Source organism: Pseudorca crassidens, chromosome 21 (genome assembly GCF_039906515.1).
Source record: "Pseudorca crassidens isolate mPseCra1 chromosome 21, mPseCra1.hap1, whole genome shotgun sequence".
Lineage (NCBI taxonomy): Eukaryota > Metazoa > Chordata > Mammalia > Artiodactyla > Delphinidae > Pseudorca > Pseudorca crassidens.
The window spans coordinates 10,787,032-10,804,024 of NC_090316.1; the positions used below are offsets into that span (position 1 = coordinate 10,787,032).

Below are 16,993 nucleotides of genomic sequence, written 5' to 3' on the forward strand. Positions count from 1 at the left end.
GAGTAGCCACTATCTTCCCAGTGAGGGTTGGTTTCTGCAGTTGTTGTTTTTCATGAGGGAGCTACTTCCTCACTACTCCAGATTTTTGTTTTGTTTTGTGTTGCCCAAGTTAAGCGATGTTAGAAAACTGAAAGCTGAGTCCTTGATGATTAAGGTTTCAACAGTAAATTGTTAACTGACCTCAGGCATCCAATGAGATACATGGATATCCAACAAAAATTTACTCTGTGTGTGTGTGTGTGGTCTATATGTGTGTGTATGTCATAGTTTCTGAACACCAGCACGTTTTCCTTATATTGAACAACAGAAAATGTGTCCTAAGTGGGGCGCAAACGTGCCAGGAAGAAGCACCATCCATTATTCTGCAAGAAGTAGGATTAAAAATATGTTGTGACATACCTTTGGGTCCCTCAGTCTAGTGTCAGCGAATGAGGAGGAAACCATATAAGCAAGTTTCTCAGCATATCATGCCATGGGATTCTGAACTACCCATCCTCAGTTCCACCTGAGAACTACACTTCATTTATCTATATCCAATATTGAGCTTCCAGAAAAGATTTAGTTTGAAAAACAAGTTGGCTGTTGCAAGTGTTTGTAAACTACAATTCCATGATACACTCACCAGACCCAGGGTACCCATGAGTTTTAGATGCATAGGTTTTAAGTTGCCCTAGCATAGAGTCCCTTGCAATTTTATTAGCAGGAAAGGGCAAATGTATCCCAGAAGCCTGTCACTTCTGAATGAGCATTCCAGAGAAAACACTGGTTTGATCAATTTGACTTCATACTAGAGATTATCAGTGAGGGCAAAATTGTCAAAGAGAACCAAGAATAAATTAATCCAGCCTGGTCAGTATACAAGAAAGGGCAGGGGTTAGGAAAGCATAGTGCAGGAAGATCCTAAATGAAATAATGACATAAACAGTTTCTCCCCCGTCTACCCACATTTCATCACTATTATATCTAATATCCCACTCTTCAAAGAGCAGCATATGCCAAGGGGGAGGGGGGTGGGGGAGGGATGGAGTGGGGGTTTGGGATTAGCAGGTGCAAACTATTATACAGAGAATAGATAAACAACAAGGTCCTACTGTACAGCACAGGGAACTATATTCACTATCCTGTGAGAAACCATAATGAACTGAATCACTGTGCTGTACAGCAGAAGTTAACACAACATTGTAAATCAACTATACTTGAATAAAATAATTTTTTTTTTTAAAAAGAGCAGCATAAATCCCTTTGTCTCTCAGGGTTGATGGTAGACAAAGATATCCAGCTCTGTTTGTCATCCATCCTGCTAAAAAAGATGAGAGGTTCTTTGATGATAAAAGCATTTCAGCAAATAGAATTTAACACACAATACAGAGGTAGTCTGAAAAATCCCTGGACTTCTCATTCTGTTTACTGGCTGGGTGGATGCTACCCGAGGTAGCCACAGGTGGGTTTTTAGAGATCCATGTTCACCCATGCATGTACATGTATGTGTGTACTCACCTATGTATATACGAACATCCACTAGAAGAGAAAGAAGGGACTTAGGTAAGCAGACGAGAGAACCGGGCACTGAATCCCAAGCATGCCAGCATCTCTTTATATGTAGTTGCATCTAGCGGACTTGACAGAATAATTCAAAAATGAAAAAACAAGAACAAAAACAAACCTTGAAATCTACATACTCTCTCCAGCTGGAGCTGGATAACCGCCAATTTCTACCATAAGCTGCTTTGTCAATGCAAGAGGAATAAAGCAGGGAAGATGTATTTCATCTTTAGTGGAGCCACGTGACTGTAAGAATCAACTCGTCCATCATGTTCCATCACTGAGAAATTTAGTAAACAGTAGCAGAGTAAGAGTCGATAAATGGGCTTGCATAATACCTTGGCTTTTACTTGCTGTGCTTTTAATTTGGTAAATAAATGCCTTCCATTGGGTGCGCACCCTAGAGGCCAGGCAATGATGTGGATTAAGTAGTCTGTTGGCTCTGCACAGCGGAATGCATCTCAGAGGTCTAGCTCACTATAATGGTTCTGGACCATTCAGCCGAAATCTCCCTGCTGTTTAATTTCAAACACTAAAAAGGGGCATGCAGGGGCAACAAGACTCAGAAGTTAAAAATACCACTTTTTAATAGTTTTAAGTCTGCTCCCTGTACAAGAAAGAGATAGATGCCTTCAAGGTAAGAATACAAGCATGTGGATGCTTATAGAAGACCTTCAGAGAATCGTTTACTTATTATATTAAGTTAACCTGAAAACAAGTCTGCTAGTGTAATACCAGAAAGCAATATTTAGCAAAGGAAAGATCCCACTGTTCTCCTACTTGGTTTCACAAAAGTAATGCAAGAAGTTTTCTGCACGATTATTTTCTACATTGTGAATTCTACGATCACTCAGAGGAGAAAAGAAAACCTTCACAGAGGTTTCCGTTGCTCCTTTATTTTCCTTATTTCATCCATATTTTGTGAATCTGTGCTGGTCAGATTATAAAGTATCACATTTTTTTTTAACCCTTCCCCCTCCCAGTGTCCTCAAGTCCATTCTCTACGTCTGCATCTTTATTCCTATCCTGCCCCTAGGTTCTTCAGAACCATTTTTTTTTAGATTCTATATATATGTGTTAGCATACAGTATTTGTTTTTCTGACTTACTTCACTCTGTCTTACAGTCTCTGGGTCCATCCACCTCACTACAAATAACAATTTCATTTCTTTTTATGGCTGAGTAATATTCCATTGTATATATGTGCCACATCTTCTTTATCTTTTCATCTGTCAGTGGACACTTAGGTTGCTTCCATGTCCTGACTATTGTAAATAGAGCTGCAATGAACATTTTGGTACATGACTCTTTTTGAATTTCGGTTTTCTCAGGGTATATGCCCAGTAGTGGGATTGCTGGGTCATATGGTAGTTCTATTTGTAGTTTTTTAAGGAACCTCCATACTGTTCTCCATAGTGGCTGTATCAATTTACATTCCCACCAACAGTGCAGGAGGGTTCCCTTTTCTCCACACCCTCTCCAGCATTTATTGTTTGTAGATTTTTAATGATGGCCATTCTGACTGGTGTGAGGTGATACCTCATTGCAGTTTTGATTTGCATTTCTCTAATGATTAGTGATGTTGAGCATCCTTTCATGTGTCTGTTGGCAATCTGTATATCTTCTTGGGAGAAATGTCTATTTAGATCTTCTGCCCATTTTTGGATTGAGTTGTTTGTTTTTATGATATTGAGCTGCATGAGCTGCTTGTAAATTTTGGAGATTTATCCTTTGTCAGTTGCTTCATTTACAAATATTTTCTCCCATTCAGAGGGTTGTCTTTTCGTCTTGTTTATGTTTTAAAAATATGGAACGCTCCACGAATTTGCGTGTCATACTTGCACAGGGGCCATGCTAATTAAAGTATCACATTTAATATATAGTCCTTGAAGTCCATTCAGAGGAAAGTAAAGAAACTTAGAACCATGTTTTCTGAGGAACATGAAAGAACTTGAAAGAACTCAGAATCACTCAATCTAAAAAGAAAAAGCAGGTGGAATATATTGATGGAGGTGGGAGTGTCATGGCCAAAATCCTTATTTTCAAATACCTGAAGGGTTGTCATGTTTAGATGCTTCAAAGGGTAGAAGTTACAGAAATAAACATTTCAGTTAAATTAAAGGGGGAAATGAGCCATTTAGACATGAAATGGACTGGCTTAGGAGGTGGTGAAATTCCTATCACTGGTGTTGCTAAAAAATAAACTAGAGGATTAAATGTCAGGATATTCAAAAGGATGTGCAAAAATCATATTAGAGGTTAACTAAATGGGTTTGAGGTCTCTTCCAACCCTGAGAGGGTTAGAAAACAGGTCATGGTAATGTCACCAGAAAGCAAATCTTCACTAGCACACAGCCTGCCCATCTAATCTCTCTGAAGTGGGGAGCAGGGGAAGGGGTAGAAGAAAAGGAAGCCGATGACAAGAAAAGTAGTCAACAGGAGGAATTCAACTGGTTCTGAGGCAGAAGAATCAGAGCCTAGAGAAACGCACTGTCCTTGAGCAAGTCAATCTGACCTTCTCAAGCACAGCCTTGTTCAAATTTCTATAAACACTTACTTAACTCATGGGCATGCTGGGTAGCTTACCATAATCCTGAGGTGACATGGTATACAGAGCACAGCAGTGTTTTAACCTGGGGGTCTTCGAGTGTATATACATCAGCATTTACCACATTTTGTGGCTGGATAAACAGAAGCACCAAGAAGCTTAAAAGCGTAGCTAAAAGAATAATGCATTTAGCCAGGGGCTGAAACAGAACCTTCCCAGATTTCTGCCTTTTTACTGACTGTTGTGACACAGAGAGTTAAACAAGTAATGGGCACCCAAGGGGGCAGAAGACAGAGTGAAGACAACTTCTCCGGCACTCACCTCTGCTAGAAGAGGGGCAGTTTCAACTCTGTACTTGACCACCCACACTCTAAACAAATAGCCCTTTGGGACTTCCCTGGCAGTCCAGTGGTTAAGACTCCGCACTTCCATTGCAGGGGGCGCGGGTTCGATCCCTGGTCGGGGAACTAAGATTCCACATGCCTCAGGGTGCAGCCCACCCCCCAAAAAATAGCCCTACTAACCACTATCCCACAACCACGGGTTAAACGGAGAGAAAAAGTTAGCATTCCTAGAAAATTCACTGTTTAAGTTACAGCAGCTAATACGTCAATCCCTTGCTTAATATAAAAACAAATTTGTTATCTGCTGAGTTAAAAAAAAAAGAGCAGTTAGAGTGGGGGAGAGGCGTGAGGACTAAGCCCCCCTCAGGAGGCTCATGTGCGAAGCTGAACCTGAAAGTCACTGCCAAAACCACGCACAGAACTTCGTAAACAGATGCTGAGACCTCACCCCAGGCTTACCAAGTCAAAGCCTCTACGAATGGGGTCTAGGAAAGCTTATTTTGTAAAAGCTTTATAGATGATTTTGCAGCTCACACAAGAATCCCGGGGTTTGTATCTCATTCCTAGACAGATACCCTAGGTCTGACAGGTCCAATGTGGTAGACACATGAGTTACTGAGCCTTTGAAACACGTTAATCCAAACTGAAATGTGCTGTACATGTGAAAGACACACCGGAGTCCCCAAACTTAGTACTAAAGAGATTGTAAAAGATTGATTGCATGTTGAAGTGATAATAATATTTTGGATATATCCTGTCAAATAAAATATATCATTAAAATTACTTCCTCTTGTTCCTTTTTATTTTTTAATGGGGTAAATAAAAAATTAAAAATTACATATATGACACTGGTACTGTATTAATTACCTAATTATATAGGTGCCGTAGTAATTATCTCTTACATTCCTATAGACTTTTGCATTTTCAAAGTGTGTGCTTTGCCATCCACTGTCTCACTTGCCACGTTATCCATACAAAAGCTCAACCAAAGGAAATCACTCAAGCTCACCCAGAACTACTATCCTCTTTATTAACTTCTTTCAGTTTATAAACCCCTCGCTGCTATCTTACATCCTAACTGACTCCAGCTCGAGCTCTTTAGTTTCAATTAAAGCCAACAGCAGTCACCCTTCATACTTCTGTAGAAAAGATGCTACCTAGTTTTCCATCCTTCAGGAGATATTTTCCAATGGCTGTATCTTCAAAATAGGGCACCTATTAAAAATTAGTCATAATTACTAATCTGGAGATCAACCGCTACTTGCCTAAAGTGGTGTTAGCTCAAGTATTTGTCACCTTCCTAGGTATTGTACCCAATCATTGACAATTTGAGTCAATTTCTATGCCCATGGGTCTACTAATCAACAGAAGGAAAGAAATAAGTCATATGGTTTCTAACCTGAATGAAGAAGACCTCTGCTCGTATGTGTAAGAGATGATCTCTGTCATCTAGAGTAGGAGCAGTGACAAGACGGGGAGAGAGGACATTTCAGAGAGAAGAAATGTTAAAGAGGGAAGGTCAGGGGGCTGCTGTGATAATGGCATCTGTAGGGCACGACATGACCAGCCCGGCTCCTGTGAATGTACTTAGACACACGAGCAGTGACAGTGGTTCGTGTGTGAGTGTGTGTGTGTGTGTGTGTGTGTGTGTGTGTGTATCAGTACAATCTGAGGTGGTGCCCTGCTCAGTACAACCACGTTATATGTTCTTGCATCACCAACTGAACTATAAGCACAGGTCTCCATGCAGGTGGAATTACCTCCTGCCATAAAAGTGACCAAACCACCAAACCACTGGCTAAGTCACACTGCAGCTGCTTCTCAGAAGCAAAAGTGTCATTCATTTCCACTTGATGGAGGTCAGTTTTTTTTTTTTTTGGCCGTGTCACAGCATGTGGGATCTTACATCCCCGACCAGGGATCGAACCCGTGCCCCCTGCAGTGGAAGCACAGTCTTAACCACCAGACCGTCAGAGAAGTCCTGGAGGTCAGTACTGAAGGAAGAGTGACAAGACCTGGATTGCAGCAGCAGCCATGCAAATAGTAACCGTATAATCCAAAGCAAGCCACTAAAACATGGAAGCTTTGTGTCCACCTCGTGGGATATTTATTTGGGAGCCTCAAATAAGACATTTGCACTCTTCCCCACTTTAATTTCCTAGGATCACAGCACAGCAGACATGAAGGAGAATGGACACTGGAGGTAAACAAGTAAATCATACATCACTGCTTCTCAGTCTTGGTTCCCAAACTTCAAAAGAGAGAAAACGCCATGTAACTCACGTAGTTATGCAAATTAAATGCAATCATTTGTATAAAGCATCTGGCACATAGTATCCACTCAATAAATAACAGGGCTCTTCTCCCTATTATTATTATTCCAAGTGATGTCAAGCTGCCTCCAAATTTATATGCACACAAAATTAGCACTGGTTTTAGTCAAATATGAACAAATAATTATCTGTGTGCCTATATACTGAAATTTATAGGGAAGCAGAATGGCAACATTCGTGGGAGCATCTGTCACTGTATATTATGGAGGCGATTCTTCCATTTGTGAGTGCTAGAGTCCAATGAGTGGTCTCCCACTAGACATGGCAACTAAGTTGCTAGACCGTCACTAACAATGGAAGATTGGTTCCTTAGAGAACAGTCAAGCCCCCGCTCACATCAGGACCACTTTGAACACCCTCTGTTCAGCAAAACAAAGAGTAACTGAGAGAATGGTCTCCCGATGAAACTCAGTCCGCTCCAAGTTCTTTCTAAGCATGACACGTGTTTATGAGCTATTCCTCTGTTCTGCCGTGTCCACAGAGTTCTAATAACAGCGGCCCAACTGCAGCCATCGCTGTGTGTCACACACTCACGGGAAAGGGGCCATATTGAGATCTGTTGTAACTGGCGGTAACCTGGAGAGTGTAAGGGCATGGGTCGCTATACTCGAAACAGCTCCGACAATCCTGGTGCCTATACACTCAACCACACACAAGTAACCACTGCAAAGGTAAAACAACCAGAAAGTCAATGTTGAAAAAGTGTTCTTTTAATGGACATGAAGAAGGCAGAAGGTACATTACCCTGTTCAAAGTTTGATTTTTATCTTGTATCTTCCAGGGGTCTTCAATGAAAATTTCTTTATTCAGAAAGGCCCACTACAGATAGAGAGATAGGTAGAGAGAGATATATATATGCCAAGTTTCAATCTTCTTTTTCACCATTTTAAAAGCTAAATGATGGTATAAAGAAAAGTTTAGTCAAAAGTGATCTAAAACCGAAGGGCAGGGTTATATACATATATGTGTATATCTGATAAATCTTTTTGGCTGTAAAAATACATGCTTATAAGAAACGAATAACTCAATCAATATTGAAGCGTATAAATTACAACACTAGTTTGTATACAGAGCTGCTGGCAAGTAACAAATGGATAAATGACAAAAAATTCCCAGTCTGAAAGCATAATTTAAAAGTCTCTAAAAGCAGGAGATGTACTCATTCTATGAATTGCTTCAGTAGGGATCTGACGTATATTTGTCAACAAAGTGCCTTCCTTCCTAAACCCTATTTATTCCCCAATACTAGGAATTCTCTTCTCCCCTTTCCAGTACAGTTATTAGGTGAGGTCTTGAGGCCAATGTCACAGCTGACTCTCCAGGCAAGGCTGGCAGATCGGGGGCAAGTCTCTCCTCCCAGTACAGAGGGGCGGAGGATACTGCATTTCAGCTTGTGCCATTTCAGATGTACCGAGAGGCCATGCTTGGTCCCCAAAGGCCACGGCTCTCTCACCTACTCCTACCGTGCTTCTGAGAGAAGAAAACACTGACGCATACTCAGATTAATGTCATAACCTTTCCTGAGAGCAAACTTTGCCCGGGGTGTGTGTGTGTGTGTGTGTGTGTGTGTGAAGTAGCGCTTGGCGGCAAATAGTCCCTAGATGCGGGGTGAAGAGGGACACAACATAGGTGGGAAAAGGGGACACTTTATACCTTCACAATGTCCTAGACCCAGCCTTGCAAAGAAAGATAGCAGGGACCAAGTTATAACTTAAGTCAGTCTCAGGTAATTCCAGAACAAAGGAGTCACACATCATTTCTGACCTGTATCCTACTTGACTTGTCAGACACTTTATATAATGGTGATTTTTATAGCTCTCCCGGGTCTACCCTTTCTATACTAAGGTGTGAGAGAAATAACACCCTTCCTTCCAACGTACTGAAAGAGCAGCCTCTCCGGAAAAACCCACGGTATTAATGGATCTAATTAATATGGCATCAGTATGATTTTTCCACTCACTTACACCCTAAACTGTAGGCTATTACAGAAGGAAGGGGAGGACAAGAAGTACACCCTGCTCCCCAAGGGGGGAACTGGTGTCTTCACAAATACATATGCTAGTCTATTCTTTTTTTTTTTGCGGTACGCAGGCCTCTCACTGCTATGGCCTCTCCCGTTGCGGAGCACAGGCTCCGGACGCGCAGGCTCAGCGGCCATGGCTCATGGGCCCAGCCGCTCCGCGGCACGTGGGATCCTCCCGGACCGGGTCACAAACCCGTGTCCCCTGCATCGGCAGGTGGACTCTCAACCACTGCGCCACCAGGGAAGCCCCTGCTAGTCTATTCTTGAGTTGTGGCTTCTACCGACTCCAGACTAATTGTACTCAAATTGATGGAGCCAACAGACACTTCATCCTGGGTTCCATTTTCGCATCTTGCTTTAAGATATACCACGAGGCAGCTGGTACAGTACCATATTGGCAACTAGCTTTCTGAACAGCCAGAAGGGCCTAAGTGCAGGCGAAAGAAATAGGAAGAGAAGATGCTGTGTCAGTTGATTCTAATGAGAAGTTTCCTAGGAGGTCAGATCTTGTTCTTCAATCTCCAGTCAAGAGGATATGTGTGAGTTACTCACCAGGTTTGTGAATGCTGGTAAATTATACACATATTAATAAAAACTGCACAGCTTCTACAAGGGGGTTCTTTAATTTCAAATTCTTTTCTTATAGAAAAAAAAAGAGGAAAAGGAAAAAAATAGTTGCTCAAATGATCCTTCATTAGCTGGCCACAAAGATGCAAAAGATTCCTCCCGGCAGGAAGTCCGGTCAGCTGTTTAATTGGCATGACTTGTGACATTGGAGCTCCCGGCTACACAGAAATCCACAGGTGATTTGTATCATCCTCACTGCAAGGCAGTGATGCCGCTTAACTGCAAGGGTTTAAAAGTAGGTGCTAATGAGCCAGTTTGTTGTTTTACTCAAGGCTATATTTTGGGAACCATGCAGAGCTGTGAATTCTTCTACTAACGAGTGATTCTTGAAGATTTCTGGCTGCTTCTCCCACTGCACCCAAACAGGGGATGATTCAGATTTTCAAAGTCCCAATGCCTAGCAGAAGTCAGTAACCATCCCATGGGTTTTCAGACTGTGTCCACACAAAACTTATTTGCAAAGCACAAACAGAGTCACAGATGCAGAAAACAAACTTACGGTTACCAAGGGGGGAAGGAGGGGGGGAATGTATTGGAAGATTGGGACTGACATATATATACTACTATATACAAAATAGATAACTTACTGGAGAACGGACTTGAGGATATGGGGAGGGGGAAGGGTGAGCTGTGACAGGGCGAGAGAGAGTCATGGACATATACACACTAACAAACGTAAGGTAGATAGCTAGTGGGAAGCAGCCGCATGGCACAGGGATATCGGCTCGGTGCTTTGTGACCGCCTGGAGGGGTGGGATAGGGAGGGTGGGAGGGAGGGAGACGCAAGAGGGAAGAGATATGGGAACATATGTATATGTATAACTGATCCACTTTGTTATAAAGCAGAAACTAACACACCATTGTAAAGCAATTATACCCCAATAAAGATGTTAAAAAAAAATAGATAACTAACGAGAACCTACTGTATAGCACAAGGAGCTCTACTCAGTGCTCTGTGGTGACCTAAATAGGAAGGAAATCTACAGAAGAGTGGATATATGTATATCCACTATATATAGTGGGTATGATTCACTTTGCTGTACAGCAGAAACTAACTCAACATCCTAAAGCAACTATACTCCAATAAAAATTAATAAAAAATTAAATAAATAAAATACAACAAAAGAAAAAATACGAAAATATTAACACCTGTGCACCTTCATCCTTCCAACCTTCCAAATACTTCCTTGACTCAACCACGGAAGTTCTAGGAATGTGTGTTCAACAGTTTTGAACACCACTTTTAAGACACTGTAGAGACAGAGGGAAGAGTTGAATATTCCAGAGTCTGCTGGTGAGACTAAGCCTATTTACCATGTTAGCTTTATGTAGAACCTGATACTATTAATGAGATATGGAATGGCAAGGGGGCGGGGCTTTCCTTCCAATCGGTTCCCACTTTTTCTTGACTTTTTTGGTTTGTTTGTCGGCCTCACAATCAGGAATCCTGACCAGACTGTGAATGGCATTCTGACAGATATCTTGAAGACAGGAGACAATATGCTTTTAGCATCTGTCCAATTCAACACAAGTACTTCTGTGTTCAATCAGCCTGTAATGGGGGTCTACAGCACGTGGAAAAGCCGGACTGCAATACAGGCTTTCAAATCATCATTAATGTATATTGAAATGAACAATATGCCCCAAATGCCTTTACATGTCAAGTATGAAACCAGCTTCTAGCCCCTGCAGATGGAACAAAAATGAAATGAAACGCTGGCAGCGACTCTCCAGCCCTGGGAGGGAACAAGTTGAATCTCTGAGAACAACTGCTCCCCGGAGGCTGCGACATTGCAGTTAGCAAACCAAGGGAGGCCGACGTGACTACGATAAACCTCTGAGATTAGTTCTGAACACCACTGATGTGGGCCCTGGGCAGGGAGAGGCAAAAGGAACAGGACAGACTTTTGTTTTTAATTAAATAAAAATAATATGTAACAGCAATTAGCTTTAAAGTGGTTTGATCCCCAACTCTGTTCTCAAAACTCAGCACTCAACTCTGCAGCAGGCTCGGCACCTGGAAAGAGGAAAGCTCAGGGCTTTCAAAAAGAAATGAATGCGCTCACCTGACTGACACTAGCTCACCTACGCGGTGTTCAGTGGAGGTGGAAACGCGCATAGTTAAAATCCAACAGTCAGAGTCAAAAGTCCCATACAGCGCGACACAAATACGCTGCCTTGGACATTCTCACATCTGTGACTCTGGGATAATGATTCTTTTGTCGGATGGCTTAGAAATATAGAAGCAGAAACATGCCTGGGATGTCTCTTTGGCAAAATCACTTTTAAAATGAAGAGACAGTTTCCATTTCAACAGGGAAATTCAATAACCAAGAGGTGAACATATGTCATAATAAATAAGCAAATGAAAAGGCATTAGCATGTTTAAAAGAGGAAATTTATTTGGGTAACACTTAGACTCATGTCATTTAAAAAAAAAATCTCTATGTTTGACTTGTTACTTCAAGCAAAATAAGAAGGGTTGATTCATTCCATGTTATATTGCTTTCCTGCACACCTTTTTTTTCCCAAATGTTTCTGTTGGTGAAAATAAATCATTTGTACAGTCGACTCCTGAGCCACATCAATCCTACTTAAAATGTATATCCAAACCTAATACAAATCCCCAAACTCATTTTTTTTGCGGTACGCGGGCCTCTCACTGCTGTGGCCCCTCCCATCGCGGAGCACAGGCTCTGGACGCGCAGGCCCAGCGGCCATGGCTCACGGGCCCAGCCGCTCCGCGGCATGTGGGATCCTCCCGGACCGGGGCACGAACCCGCATCCCCTGCATCGGCAGGTGGACTCTCAACCACTGCGCCACCAGGGAAGCCCCCCCAAACGCATTTTGCCCCACTGAATCTGATGTCAAAATCAGCTGGCACGTCTGCCGAGTTCTGGATATTAACTCCCAGTCGCAGATCCTACATTCAAACAGTTCATTTTAAAGAACCCTCAAATGGTCAAGTTCCATCTCGATAATAGTGGACTTTAAAAACTATACAGTTATATACCACATCTTCTGTTGATGGGCACTTGGGTTGCTTCCATATCTTGGCTATTGTCAATAGTGCTGCTATGAACATGGGGGTGCGTCTATCTTTTCAAATTAGTATTTTTATTTTTTCCAGATATATACCCAGGGGTGGAGTTGCCGGGTCATATGGTGGTTCCATTTTTAGTTTTTAAAGGAGCCTCCACGCCGTTTTCCACGATGGCTGCACCAATGTGACTCACAGACATAGAATACAAACTGGTTACCAATGGGGAGAAAGAAGTCAGAGGGAGAAATCAGGGCTATGGGATGAACAGATACAAACTACTATACATAAAATAGAGAAGCAATAAGGAGTTACTGTATCACATAGGGAATTATACCCATTATCTTGTAACACCCTATAATGGAATATAATCAACAAAAATACTGAATCGCTATGTTGTACACCTGAAATTAACACAATACTGTAAAGCAACTATACTTTAATAATTTTTTTTAAACTCACTCTAAAACCTGTACAATCATTGTTATATATTCATCTGCTGCCTTTCAGATGAAGTTTGCGTACAGCTGAGACAAACCTGTATATGGCAGGTCATCATTAAATAAGGTCATCATTAAATAAGGTCATCATTAAATAAGGCCATGCACATTTTCTTCTCTCCCAGTTGGAAACTCACAAGAGTTACTTCGGACCTGATTCTTATTACGAGAAACGAAAGGTCATAAACTCAAATACTTGCTAAAACACAAAGCTAAACCCAGTGAGGCCACCTGTATTTTCTTGAGGCATTTATCCTAATTAGAAATTTGGAGGGCCATCATCAACTTTCCCTCTTACGGCTAACTGCTAATTTTTTGTATTTACATTGCCCAGGCCTTTATAGATCAACTTGCTTATGAAACACTGATTAAAGCAAATGCCAGGTTCAAATGTGCTCTCAATTAGTCATTTTTAAGCGCAAACAAAAAAGTCAGTAGAGTACGATACGAAGATAATTTTTCTTTGGCTGGGCTGTCTGCTTTTTTATCTTACTCTCTGCAGTTCCTTTCTGTCCTAAAATCTGGTTCTGCTTTTCTGATTTAGTGATTAATTTAACGATGGAGTCAGCAGGTGCAACCCCTAGACCAAATCAATCTTCCTATGGTTATGCCTGAGCCTTCTTGGTACCCTGGAATCTCACATCATATAAGGGTGATGGCAACAGCAGTGGCGGTAACAAAACTCCACTTTGTTAAGTACTTTGCAGTTTGCAAGATGCATTCCCAGAGGAAATCAAACCCAAATCTTTTAACATAAGCTCAGTTGTCTTCCTATTCCATTGCTGTTCACTTTGATCCATAAAACAATTCCAAATTTGATGTAGCTTACACAGTTGATTTGGGGTTTTTTTCTTCTTTATGAATATGGGTGGAATAGTTGAGGCTTTCTTAAACCTGGGGATGGCTGGCTTTTTTGGGGGGTTTTTTTTGGCCGCTCTATGTGGCATGCAGGATCTCAGTTCCTTGACCAGGGATCGAACCCACACCCCCTGCAGTGGAAGCGTGGAGTCTTAACCACTGGGCCACCAAGGAAGTCCTTGCTTACACAGTTGAGATTAAGAAAGTGGGGGGCATAGAGGGAGAGCTATCATGGCCTTCGTGACTAGTGATGTATCTTCTGAAATACTTAATGCTGAAATGGTATAACTAAAAGTGGACACAAAAATCTGGGGAGTAGCACAAACAGCTGATGATTGGAAATTCAAAATAACAACCTAGATATTTCTCCAGTAGCAAGTGAGAGGGTGCTGCATGCGTTCTCCATGATCAACAGGTAAGAGAAGTATATAGCTGCCTAGCCGAAAAGGAGTCAGATGAAGAATATTCAAGAAAGCGAACAGTGATTGCTTTGGGAGGTTAGGGAAAACTAAGTGGCCGGAGAACAGGAGAGAGAGAGCCTTTCTCCTCCCTGCTAACCTTGAATAGACTTTAAATAATTCATGATGTGCATTTGTTGCCTATTTAATACATAAATAAAATTAAAAGGAAAAAATAAATAAGTCAGATGGATTGCATGGTCAAAGAGGGTTTGGGAATTTACTTTTCAACCCTGATTTCACATCAGAATCACCTAGTAATATTGAGTCACTTGACTATCCATTTAGAAGAAAAATAAAGCAATATCCTGAAGTTTGTCAGACCGTAAACCTATACAGTTATGTCAAGATCAATTACAGACTTAGAAACAAAAACAAACAGCTGATAGCTGTAAAACTATCAGCAGAAAATCTAAAATAATTTTTGAAATGATATTGGGAGAAGCAAAATTTTTCTAAGCAGAACATCTCATATAATTTTGTTTTAATACACTCATCTGAATCCCAGACCTTCCTTTCCCCAAACAAAATTTTGATTTCGTTGGTCTGAGATGAGGCCTAGCCATATGTTCCTCGAAGAAATTCCTGGCTTAAATTGGATTCACAGTCCTAGTTGAGTTGCATAAACTGCACTGTGGCACTTTATTAGAGGGAATATTCTAATAAGTGACAAGAGATAGAGAAAAATAATGAGTCTTCCTGTTCAGGGCCCAGTGCATGTTTCCATGTTCACTACTGAGATTGAAAAAGAGATCAAGTTTATTATGATTTGGAAAACTGACCCTTAAGGAGTTGGAGGAAAACTAGGAATAAATGAAACAACCAGTGTGATGGACAAGAGAATTTCTTCAAAAGTAAGTTTGCACGTCTCCATCCAGGTCAGAGCTTGCATGTCTTTGGTAAGATGGGACAAACAAAACAATGTATTATTTTTCAAGAAGCTCAACTTCCTCTGCAATTATGGTCATTTTAAAGTTTGGGTTCTTAAATCCCTTTTTGAAAAAGAAATCTGAATGATAGTAACTCATAGTGTTTGTTTTCATTCTAGAGTTTTAGGTTGGTAAATAAGGAGTTGGAAGACCTCCCTCAGATTCACAGCTAGGCTAGAAGATTTTTTAAATATGACAAATGAAGACTGTAAGAAAGATATAGACTATATCAAAGGTAGAAAAAGAAGGCTACACTTTGAGAATATATGCAGATATCATGTGCTATAGCTACATGACAACAAAGTCATCACCAATAAATTCTAAACTTTAATCACAACTAAAGTCTTGTACTAAGAAATGGAAGGGGTTCAGAATAAGCTTCCCCCAAAAGTGCCACTTTGGCATGTGGATTATTTTGACTTGAAGACAATTAAGGCTCAGAAGACTCAGGAAGAGCTTTTTGCCTCCCCTTAACTGCCTAAAAGAGTTTAGACAGGGGAACTGGTCCAGGAAGAGAGTTATCACCAGTGATAACCACAAAGACTGTGAGCTAGGTGTGGTGCATCAGTGGAGCTCACAGGGCCTGTGTGTTCAAATTGCTCCGAGTCCCACGGTCTCTACAGGGCATGGCAAACATCTGCATCTCCATGTGAATTGCCCTCCTCCCCCTCTGAAGGCCCAAACCCCTGCCCACTTCTCCTTAGCTCAGGATGGCATATAAGCCTCAACTGCCAGGACTGCCTGTAGGTCTCAGATTCTTATGGAGCTCCTATACATATGTAATTAAATTTGTCTTTCTCCTGCTAATCTGTCTTAAATCCATTTAATTATTACACCTGCCAAAAGAAGCTAGAAGGATAGAGGAAAAATGTTTCCTCCCCTATAACATACAACATAAATATTCAAGAGGACACGAAGAAGACATAAGACACAGTTACCGCCATTGAGTAACTCAGAATCACAATTTCATCAAAGGTTCTTGGATTTCCATTGGAATCTTTACTGCAGACCTTCCAGTAAGATTAATATAATAGAGCTAAAGGGAAACTGAGCTGGTAGGATCAATTAATGCCACAACAGGTGATTCTCAACCTTAACAGTGCTTTAAAACAACTTGAAGAGCTTTACAAACAAACAACACACTGCAATCAGGAACCTGAGGATGGCTATGGGACTCAGGTAATTTTTAAAGCTCTCCAGATGAGTCTAATGGGAAACCAGCATTAAGACCCACTGATGTAAAGTTTATACTCTATGAGATTCTATACTTCAAAAATGCGTAGACCTTTTTCTACTAGGAAGACAAAGAAAAGAACTCTCTGCTCCCAGTTTAAGAGATGGATTAAAGTGGTTCCACTTTTTGTGATTTCTTAGGCCGGCCTCACTACTTTCATAGAGTATTTGAAAAGATCTTAGCCATTCTTTACGTTGAATGGATGATTTGAAGAACTTGAAATAAGTATTTTGGGCTTTGCACACAATTAAAAGTTCCCTGGGTACGGAGACCCTTTCATCAAGATCGGATTGTCTACCGTTGCATTTTGTCATGTGACTTAGATGATGGCAGAAAGTCAAAGGGTAATCATCATCATCATCATCATCATCATCATCAACATCACCAGCCCATTTAATGCCTGTTATCAGTACCTTGATAGCTGCTATTTTTACACTTAGAATGGTACAGTCAAAGGCTCTTGGTAGCATAAGGCTTCTGGCTACATTCTTTTTTTTTTTTTTTTGCGGTACGCGGGCCTCTCACCGTTGCGGCCTCTCCCGTTACGGAGCACAGGC

General features: G+C 41.2%; 1 protein-coding gene and 1 pseudogene across 2 annotated transcripts in view; both read right to left on the minus strand.

Annotated features, from left to right (window-relative positions):
• The window catches only part of UNC5D (unc-5 netrin receptor D), a 591,371-nt gene that overhangs the window by 390,689 nt on the left and 183,689 nt on the right, over positions 1-16,993 (minus strand). The window lies entirely within an intron of this gene.
• LOC137216241 (U6 spliceosomal RNA) lies at positions 3,343-3,437 on the minus strand (annotated as a pseudogene).